This window comes from Euphorbia lathyris, chromosome 6, assembly GCF_963576675.1.
Source record: "Euphorbia lathyris chromosome 6, ddEupLath1.1, whole genome shotgun sequence".
Taxonomy (NCBI): domain Eukaryota; kingdom Viridiplantae; phylum Streptophyta; class Magnoliopsida; order Malpighiales; family Euphorbiaceae; genus Euphorbia; species Euphorbia lathyris.
Window position 1 is genome coordinate 28,798,921 of NC_088915.1, and position 10,038 is coordinate 28,808,958.

Here is a 10,038-nt window from a genome sequence, read left to right on the forward strand (position 1 = left end):
GCCTTTAGGACTTGTGAATCCTTCTTTGGGAAGGGTAAGAGAGTGTAAAGACCTTGCGTCCAAGGACTATTTTAACTCTATCTCGAATGGGGATCCTCCAAAGATGGATCCGCCCATGAGATTTGTTCTCCTATCTTTGAGGAGAAAAAGTAGCTATGAGATAGCAGTACTTTTTTAATGTGGAGAGTGTTGGATGCCCCCCTTCTTTTTAAGACTGGAATATTGATATTGCTGCAATAAAAACTTTAAAAATAACATAGATAATAGAACAATTGATGTTTATTGATAGGAGAAATGCTTTATTACAGCAAGCATGTCTTTCATGTGAGCCTCGTTAAAACCTTTAATAAGAAAAACCACATGGAAAAAAAGCTTACTAAAGGAAAAAGAGTACTCAAGACCGTATGTACACTTTATTTTCTGACAAAATATTTGCGGAGATTTTGGAGGTTCCACGTGCGTGGCAATGTGTTCCCCTCCATGTCTTGAATCTTAAATGTGGCGAACCCATTCTTATCCACTATTTGATATGGACCCATTCAGGTGAGCCCTAGCTTGCCCTTCCCTTCTCGAGACTGGATTTTGTCGGCTTTGCGGAGCACGAGGTCTCCCACATTCAGGTCTACAAGTTTGGAATTTTTGTCATGGTAAGCGGCGATCCGCTGCTTGTATGCCGCCATACGTACATAAGCCTTGTCTCTTCGATCTTCCACTTGATCAAGACTCTCTTTTAATCTGTGGCTGTTGTCCTCCTCGCAATAGAATGCAACTCTATCACTTGGGACCAGTATTTCAACTGGGATTACAGCTTCTACACCATGAGAGAGGGCGAATGGTGTTTCTCCTATGGCCGTTCTAGGAGTGGTGCGATACGCCCATAAGACGCTCGTCAACTGATCCGCCCACTTCTTATCATGCTCCCCCAATCTCTTCTTTATTCCTTTTACGATCGTCCGATTCGTAACCTCAGTCATACCGTTGGATTGAGAATAATAAACGGAGGCGAATCTGTTCAAAATGCCCAATTTCTCACAGAAAATTTTGAACTCGACACAGTTGAACTGCGTTCCATTATCAGTGATGATTGTGTGGGGTACGCCATATCTTCCCACGATATTGTCTTTAACAAATTCCACCATTCGTTAAGCAGTGATGGAGGAGACAGCTTCGGCTTTTACCCACTTGGTGAAGTGATCTACTGCCACTACCACATACTTCCTTTGTCTACGAGTAGGAGGAAATGGTCCAACGATGTCAATTCCCCAGATGGCAAAGGGTCGCCCTTCAATGATGGGCCTCTGGAGATGTTTGGCAGTGTGTGATTCATTTGCATGAATCTGACAACTATGGCAAGATTCCACCAATTTTTGTGCATCAAGCTCGACAGTGGGCCAATAAAATCCTGCTAACCTGGATTTCTTCAAGATGGAGGCGGATGCCTCATGGGCCCCACATGATCCCTCGTGCAGCTCCTTGAGGACTTGTTGTCCCTCTTCTGGCAGAATACATTTTAACCAAGGATGGCTAAAAGACTTTCTGTAGAGGCAATCGTTGATCATGGAGAAATAGGCCGCTTTCCTGACGATCCGCCGAGCCTCCTCTTTATCGATGGGTAGAGCTCCATCTGACAAATACTGGCGAATGGCTGTCCGCCAATCATCCTCTACTGTTGTGAGTAGGGATACTTCTTCAGAGGTGAAGGCCGGAGCAGCTTTAACCTCGAATGGACATTGCGGATCTGTCCAGTTCTCTTCACTGGAAGCCATTTTTGCTAGGTGATCTGGTTCGGTGTTAGATCCTCGGGGCACATGGATCAATTCCCATTTAGTTTCTTTAGCTTCGAGGTGATCCATCAATTTTTTGACCTCGGCCACGTATTTGGCCAAAACATCATCCTTTACCTCGTAATTTTTGATCACTTGATTGACCATCAACTTGGAGTCACTATAGATCACGATCCTCTCGGGAGTGATTTCTTTTAGCAGGCGCAGCCCCAATATTAGAGCCTCATATTCTGCGGCATTGTTGGTTGCATGGAAATCCAACTTTGCTGCGTACCGTAGTTTTATGTATTGGGGGCCCTTAATCACGATACCTATACCAGCTCCATCTGCTGAGGAAGCTCCATCCGTGTACATCATCCACTCCTCTACTGGAGATTTAGGGAGATTCACCCCTTCTTCGGTGAATTCATTCACAAAGTCTGCCAAGACCTGACTCTTCAAGGCGGACCTGCTCTCATATCGCACATCAAACTCTCCCAGGCGAATTGCCCATTCCATCAATCTCCCTGAAGTGTCCGGCTTTTGCAATACTTTTCTCATGGGTATATTCGTGCGAACTATGACAGTATGGGCCTGGAAGTATGGCCTAAGACGGATTGCCATGGTGACAATGGCCAGAGCCATTTTATCAAGTTTAGAATACCTGGTTTCAGCATCCTTCAATACTTTGCTCACGTAATAGATTGGATACTGTTGGCCATCCTCTTCTCTTATCATGACTGTGCACACAGCTTTATCTGTAACCGAGACATACATGTAGAGATTCTCACCTTTTAGGGGTCGGCTCATCATGGGCGGTTCTGAGATAAACCGTTTGATTCCTTCGAAAGCCTTTTCACAATCCTCATTCCACTCGAATGCCTTTTGCTTCTTGATGACCTCATAAAAGGGCTGACACCTACGAGCTGAACAGGAGATAAACCTGCCCAAGGCCACGATCCGCCCGTTAAGGCGTTACACTTCCCTGATGTTCCGTGGTGCTTGCATTTCCAGAACGGCCTTAACCTTGTCAGGATTTGGGCTCACTCCTTTCTCACTAATCATGAATCCCAAGAACTTTCCATATGTCGTACCAAACGTACATTTTTCCGGGTTCAACTTAATATTGTGACGTCGGAGTACGTCTAGTACCTCCCTTACATCATCTGCATGTTTTTCCACAGTGGTGCTTTTGATGATAATGTCATCCACATAGACAGAGTAGTTATCACCTTTGCTTTCCGCGAATATTTTGTTCATCATCCGCTGATAGGTGGCACCTGCGTTCTTAAGCCCAAAGGGCATGACTTTGAAGCAATAAGTGGCTTGGTGAGTCACGAACGAGGTCTTGATTCTGTCTGAAGGCTCCATGGGGACTTGATGATAACTTGACTTTACGTCTGTAAAGGAGTACATAGCATGTCCGACGGTTCCATCTACGAGTATGTCAATACATGGCAAAGGATAGTTGTTTTTGGGACAAGCCTTGTTGAGATCCGTAAAGTCAATACACATGCGGTAGGATCCGCCTGCTTTCTTCACCAGAACGACGTTCGCCAACCATTGTGTATAAAGTACCTCTTCAATGGCGTCCGCCCGTTGGAGCTTGGTGATTTCTTCCTCTATTACCTTCTGCCTTTCAAGGCCATGGTTTCTCCGTTTCTGAGCTACGGGAACTGCATCTTTGTCGATGTTAAGTTTGTGAGTGATCATGTCTGGACTGATCCCTGGGAGGATCTCATCTTTCCATGCAAAGACGTCTTCTGCTTCATGGAGAACCTTGGTGATTGCTTCTTTAACTTCACCTTTGAGCCCTTTAGCCATTCGCACCTGCTTTTCATCTGCCATGAGGTACATTTCTGTCTCGCCCAAGGCCATTGTGACGAATTCCTCTTCATCTTCGTCCTTAGATTGGGGGCGAATCATTAGTGATGCGGAATACGTCTCCTGAGCCACATTTTGGCTCCCTATGATCATTACATCTCCCTTGGCCGTGGGGATGTAAAGAGTTAAGTGGCGTATGGAGATAAGGGTTGCTGCTTCGGAGATAAAGGGCCGTCCGAGGATAATATTATAGGCCAACTGACCATCCAAGATAGAAAATTCCAGATCGCCTTTCCAGACCTGATCCTCATCTGCTAACTCACAATCCAATGTTACCTGGCCTTTTATCTGGATGGTATGTCCTGTCACTCCCAGGATATCCACTACGGTTGGTTCTACTTGGATTGGATCAACCATGAGTTTGGCGAAAGCTCCCATTGTGATGACATTGCACGAGCTCCCAGTATCGATCATCACTCTTTTCATCTCCCAGCCTTCCACCATCATAGTAATGACCAAGGCATATGCATGAGGAGAGATCTCTGGACCTACGTCTGCAAAGGGGCGATTCAACGATGCCCTGTCAAGAGCAGTGGTCTTTGCCTTTTTCAGTACTGGTTGGTACCCAGGTCCGCCTGCTATTACATTGATGGTCCCCTTTCCTTTCTTCTTTGGGTCATCTCTGGATCTATCACCATCTCCCTTCTTGCCATCATTTTGGATGAACCAATCCAATTTGCCCCTCTCAATGAGACGCTCTATTGCCCGAGCTAACTCCCAGCATGCATTTGTGTCGTGACCATTTTTCCTGTGATATTTACAATAATTTTTAGGATTTTTACTAGTATTGGTGTACTCCCCCCTTTTGGTTCGAGGTATGAAATGCTCCGTTTGTGTTGACTGTTCTCGATCCACATAAGCACTTCACTTTTAGAAGCATTGAGAGGTGTGAAGGAGGTGACAAATGCCGATTTGTTCTTAGAACCCCTTCGTCGGCTTCTAGAGGAGGAATCCTGGTGCTTGTCCTTTTCTCTATCCCGATGGCGAGATTCGCTTTTGTCCCTTCTAGGCGGAGATGATGATTCACGGCGAATGTCATCTACCTCCATAAAGTCTTTGCAGCGCTCCATCAATTCTGTCATGCTGCTGGGCTTCTTTCGAATTAGATCCTCCTGTAAACTCTTACAAGTGGTATTTTTTACCAGAGATTCCACTGCCATGGAGATATCCACATCAACAATTTGTATACACAATTTGTTGAAAGAGTTTACATACTCTCGAAGGGATTCGTTCGCCTTCTGCTTTAATTAAAAAAGCTTCCTTGACTTGACCACTGGAGGGATACAGATGGCGAATTTAGCACAAAATTCTCTGCTTAGTTGGTCCCAACTGTCTATCGAGCCAGGAGGTAGAGATTGGAACCAGCCATAAGCGGGACCTCCTAACGTGGTGACAAACATTTTGCATAGGACTGGTTCAGTTGCACGGTTGAGGCGAAGCAGTATTCGGTATTTTCTGACGTGGGCCTCTGGGTTGTCAGCACCTGTGTATATAGGGAGATTAGGTATTTTAAAATGCCTATCTGTTTCCTATGCCTCGATCCAAGCCGTGAAGGGCGAATCTCTATTGGCGAATGGGTTATGCCTGGCATTCTCCTCATTCATACGGAGCACCGCAGCTCGAACTCTGTCGTCAAAATTTTTCGGACCCGCCCTTGGGCGGCCCCTCCATGGAGATCTGCTTGGAGAAGATGAAGAGCTGGATCCCGAAGACGGATCCGAGGGTGATCGTCCACCTCCGTTTCTACGTCTGCCTCCGTTTCCATGTCCGCCTCCTCCTCCACCTCTTCCTCCACCTCCACCTCCTCCACCCTGACCGCCCGGGGGAGCTTGACCACTACCCCCTCCAGAGCCCCCCGAAGGAATATGCCCATCATTCCCTTGGTGTGGTGGTGGTGGTGGCCCACTTGAATGTGGTGTCTCTACTAGCCTTTTGCTCTGTCTACGTCCAGTAGATGGGGGTGATCTGCCTTTGCGGGAGGATCTCGGTCTTCGGGGCGAAGGTGATTCGGACCGCCTACTTTTCTCTTTTCTATGCTTTTTGTGTTTTCTCCCTTCTGATCCGCCTAAGGAGAGATTCGACCGTGGTCGCCTTGGGATATCTGATTCGCCTAGATTGATCCCATGGCTTGTAGATCCGCCAGGAAGAGTTTGATCGCTCCTTTGACTTCCTCCTGCGCCAGCAGGGAATAATTCCCGATTGATCGGTCGTTCTCCAAACGCTGCCGTGATAGTTACCATGGATTCTGTATTGTGAGCTTGGAGAAATGAAGAATTGAGGGCGTTTGGTCCTAGAGTCATCTGGGGCCAAGAAGATATCATAGATGTGGGCGCCATGCTCCAAAACGGAGGAATGGTCATGAATGACCGTAGGCGATTACCTGTCTCAAAGCCAAACTTCTCTCCTATTGCTTCTGCACACATGTTGATGAAAGCATCTGGGGGCATACTACTTTCAGCTTGTGGGGTGGGAGCATTTGAATCAGCGCGCCCAGCACTAGTTACTGGTTGACTCGATGGTGTTATTAGTGGTGTTTCAACCCCTGAGGAGGGGTTCTGCTCTCCATTGGTCATATTCCTTCTAACGTGAATGGAAACCCTTTATTTGATTAAGGATTCCACGTTCACCGCACTAATTGATGACACGCGGAGAAATTTTGATTAACTTCCGTCCCTGTGGGGGCGTCGTTGGGTTCGACGGGGGGAAGCTCCGATGCCAAAGTCAGTAAGGAAGAACAAGAGAGCAAACTGAATTGACAAAGGGTAAGTGAATGTGTACCTTGATAGCCTGAGACGTAGGCTATATATATAGCTAGAAAGTTGTAACTTTCAGTAACTAGAAAGTCTCCATTAATGTTCCATTAATGGCGGTTACAAGTTACCTTTAAGCGGCGGTTAGCTAATTGATAGCTCATTAATGGTCTTTATGGCCGGGTCGGCCAAACCGTTCTAATGGCGAATGAGTGTTAAAGGAGATTCGCCTCATAGGTTCGCTGGCGGGTCTCTTTTGATGGGACCTTGGTGATCCGCCAGTCGGATCTCTTTAGAGGATCAATACGCGACGTTCTTTAGGTGAATATCCCTTTTGGTCCTCGGGATAATATCTCAATGTTATCATATGATAAGGTGCAAAAATATTCATAACGTAGCTTGGAGCAATTTTACCCTTAACTAAGGTGAGCATCAGTTCGGTTACTAACCGAACCGAAATTTGTGCTATTTTCATAACTGAACTGAACCGAATAAGATTGGTAACCGAATTTATTTAACCAAAATTTTTTGGTTCGGTTCAGTTACTGACCGAATAATCGAAAATTTTTGGTTTGGTTACTAACCGAATAACTGAAAACTTATAATATTTAATTTTTGTTTAATTGGTTTTCAAATAACGCTTTTGTATAAAAGTTACAATTGAAGAAATTAAAGACTAATGAACAAAAATTTATATATATATATATATATATATATATATATATAAGTATATTTTTCAGGGGTTGAATTTTATATTTTATAAGTTATTTATATATGTAAAAATAAAATTATATTTTTTATATTTATATAATAAGTTTGGTTCGGTTATCGGTTATACCGATCTCTTTTTTAGTAATCGAACCGATAACTGATTACCAAACTAAGCTAAAATTAAAACCGGACCAAACCAGAATGTTAAAATAAACGAACCAAAACTAAAACTTCAGTTCGGTTATCGGTTTGGTAATCGTTTACCGGTTATTTTGCTCATCCCTACCCTTAACGTCTAAAATGATGCAATCATACTCCATAACGTTGGCATCCAAGGGCAATTTTACCCCTAGTTGGATCAATTTGAGAAATAATTTATCAAACTGTTTTTTTTCCATGAATATTGTCATCTATATTTCACATGTGCATCGTTTTAGCATCATTAGTAACAGATCACAAACATAAAAAAAAATTATCGATTAATTTAAAAGATGTTCATATTAGACATTTTAAATCCGAACAGGAACAATTCAATATAATTTTACCAAACACTAATAATTAAACAGATAATAACAAAGAGCTAACAGCTTGCTGCATCTGTAAACAGCAAACAGCAACTGCAACAACTATTAACTAACATCTAAACCAAACAGACCCTAAATCTGGGGGTATTTGTTTCAGCTTTTCAGATGAGCGTTTAACGTTTCACTCCAAACCGTAAGAAATATAACGTTTGGTTAGGTTTATATAACCGCATCATTTAGCATTTTCTCTAGAAACTTCAGCGTTTTTTGAGCTTTTCACGAAAAGCTCATTTTTAGAGCTTTTCCTAAACAGTTGTTTGTTTTATTTCTACAACATAATTACTGAAAGAACAATGTTTTGTAGCGTTCGATAAATTTTTTATTTAGATTATTTATTTATTTTTTTTGGTAGAAAAGGAAAGGAAAAACAAACAAAAAACAACTACCCTGGGGAAAGCCTAGGGAAGCTAACCCCAATCCTATCCTCTAAAAGAAGAGGAGAGAGAAAGATAGGGGGAACAGAAAGGGTAGTAACACCTAACATCCCCTCATGGCCTGCCGCCGCCAAGCGATCCGCAACTCGGTTCTGCTCTCTGAAAATGTGACTGAACTCTAAGAACTCAAAGGATGAGCAAAGCCTTTTAATAGCTTTGATAAGGTTGCGGCTATTAAGACCCATAGCATGATTTTCAGAAATTATATTGATGGCCTCCATATTATCAGACTCCACAGAAAGCCTTTTAACACCTAGCCTTTTAGCAAGTTTGATACCAGTTAGGATACCCCAGAGCTCCGCTGAGAAGGAAGAACCCAACCCTAAATTCTGGGTGAACCCAGAAAGCCAGGCGCCCCCCGCATCTCTAAGAACACGTCCGGCAGCAATCTTACCATTGCTGAGGCAGGAGCCATCAGTATTCAGCTTCATAACCCCCTCCCTCGGCCTGCTCCATCCCACGAGCTGGACATCACTAATCTGGGAAGATCTGGCAAGGGACTCTCCTTTGAAACTTCCAGTAATAGAGGAGAGTTTTTTCGAGAAGAACTCAGCTAAGTTTGGGATAAACACAGTTTTATTACCAAAAATCTCCTCGTTTCTCCACTTCCAAACTTGGTGACAGATAATAGCAAAGAAAATGTCACCATGCTCCATGTAAGACAGTAACTTTCCACTAATACCATCAGAGAACCAGTCATCCACATAATGGGCCATGAAGGAAGAGAAAATATGGTGAGGAAGAATTTTCTTCCAAACCTCTAAACTTTTAGAGCAATCCCTAAGAGCATGGCACAAAGTTTCAACATGGCCTCTGCATCTACTGCATGCTCCTGAGTCCGCTAAATGCCTTCTGTGCCTATCCGAATTAGTTAGTAACCTGTCCTTAACGCCCAGCCACAGGAAACTCCTAATACGGTAAGGGACTTTGAGGGCCCAAATGGACTTCCAAACATCCGAGGGAGGATCAGACCTATTGAGGGTAAAAGCTTCAAAGGCAGATTTGCAAGAATAAACTCCATTGTTAGTCAGCGCCCAGCAATGCCTATCCATGTCTTCCTCTTGATTACTCACCTTCACTCCCCGAATTCTAAGGAGAGTCTCTAGGCTCAAGAAAGTATCAAACTTTGACCAGATCCAGTCCCCTTCAGAGTCCACCACATCGGCAATCCTCCAGTTACGGATATCACTCGGCGGGGGGGAAGTACACACATCTACTAAAGGTTTATCCCCAATCCAGGTGTCAAACCAGAAACTAATGGACTTACCATTACCCACCTCCAGACCCACCCCCAAGCAGAACTCAGCAAACACAGCGCTAAGCCCTTTCCAGAGGAAGGAACAATTGACAACTCTCTCCTTAGGGCCCCCGAAGATTTTGTCTTTCCGATACTTACCACAAAGAAGGCAAACCCAAAGAGAGGAGGGGCATTGCCACATACGCCAAAGGAGTTTCACTAATAAAACTTTATTATTGTCCTTAGCTTTCCTAATGCCCAGATGTAGACACCGAGTCGGAGGACCTGTGACGAAAACCTGAAACAAGACGGTCGAAGCGATTGATTCCGGAAGTTTTGAAAAATATATAAAGAATAATAAGCTGAGGAAAATTAACGGCACGGTGCGGGCACACAACGGCATCCCGCACGCGGGCGACGATGGTCGAACGCCCGCTTGACGGCTCGAGACGTGCGCGCGACGTCCGTCGAACGCACCACGAGCGGCATGCTCTCGACGCCCGAGCAATGCCTGGGACCACTGGCGGTGCGCGCCCTCGTGGGCCGTTGAGCACAAGTGCCTGGCAGTGCGGGGCACGCGTTCGGCGGCCGCGACGTGCGAGCGTCTAGCTGCGCGGAACACACGCTCGGCGGCCACGGAGTGCACGCGTTCGACGGCGCGGGGCACGCCCCGAG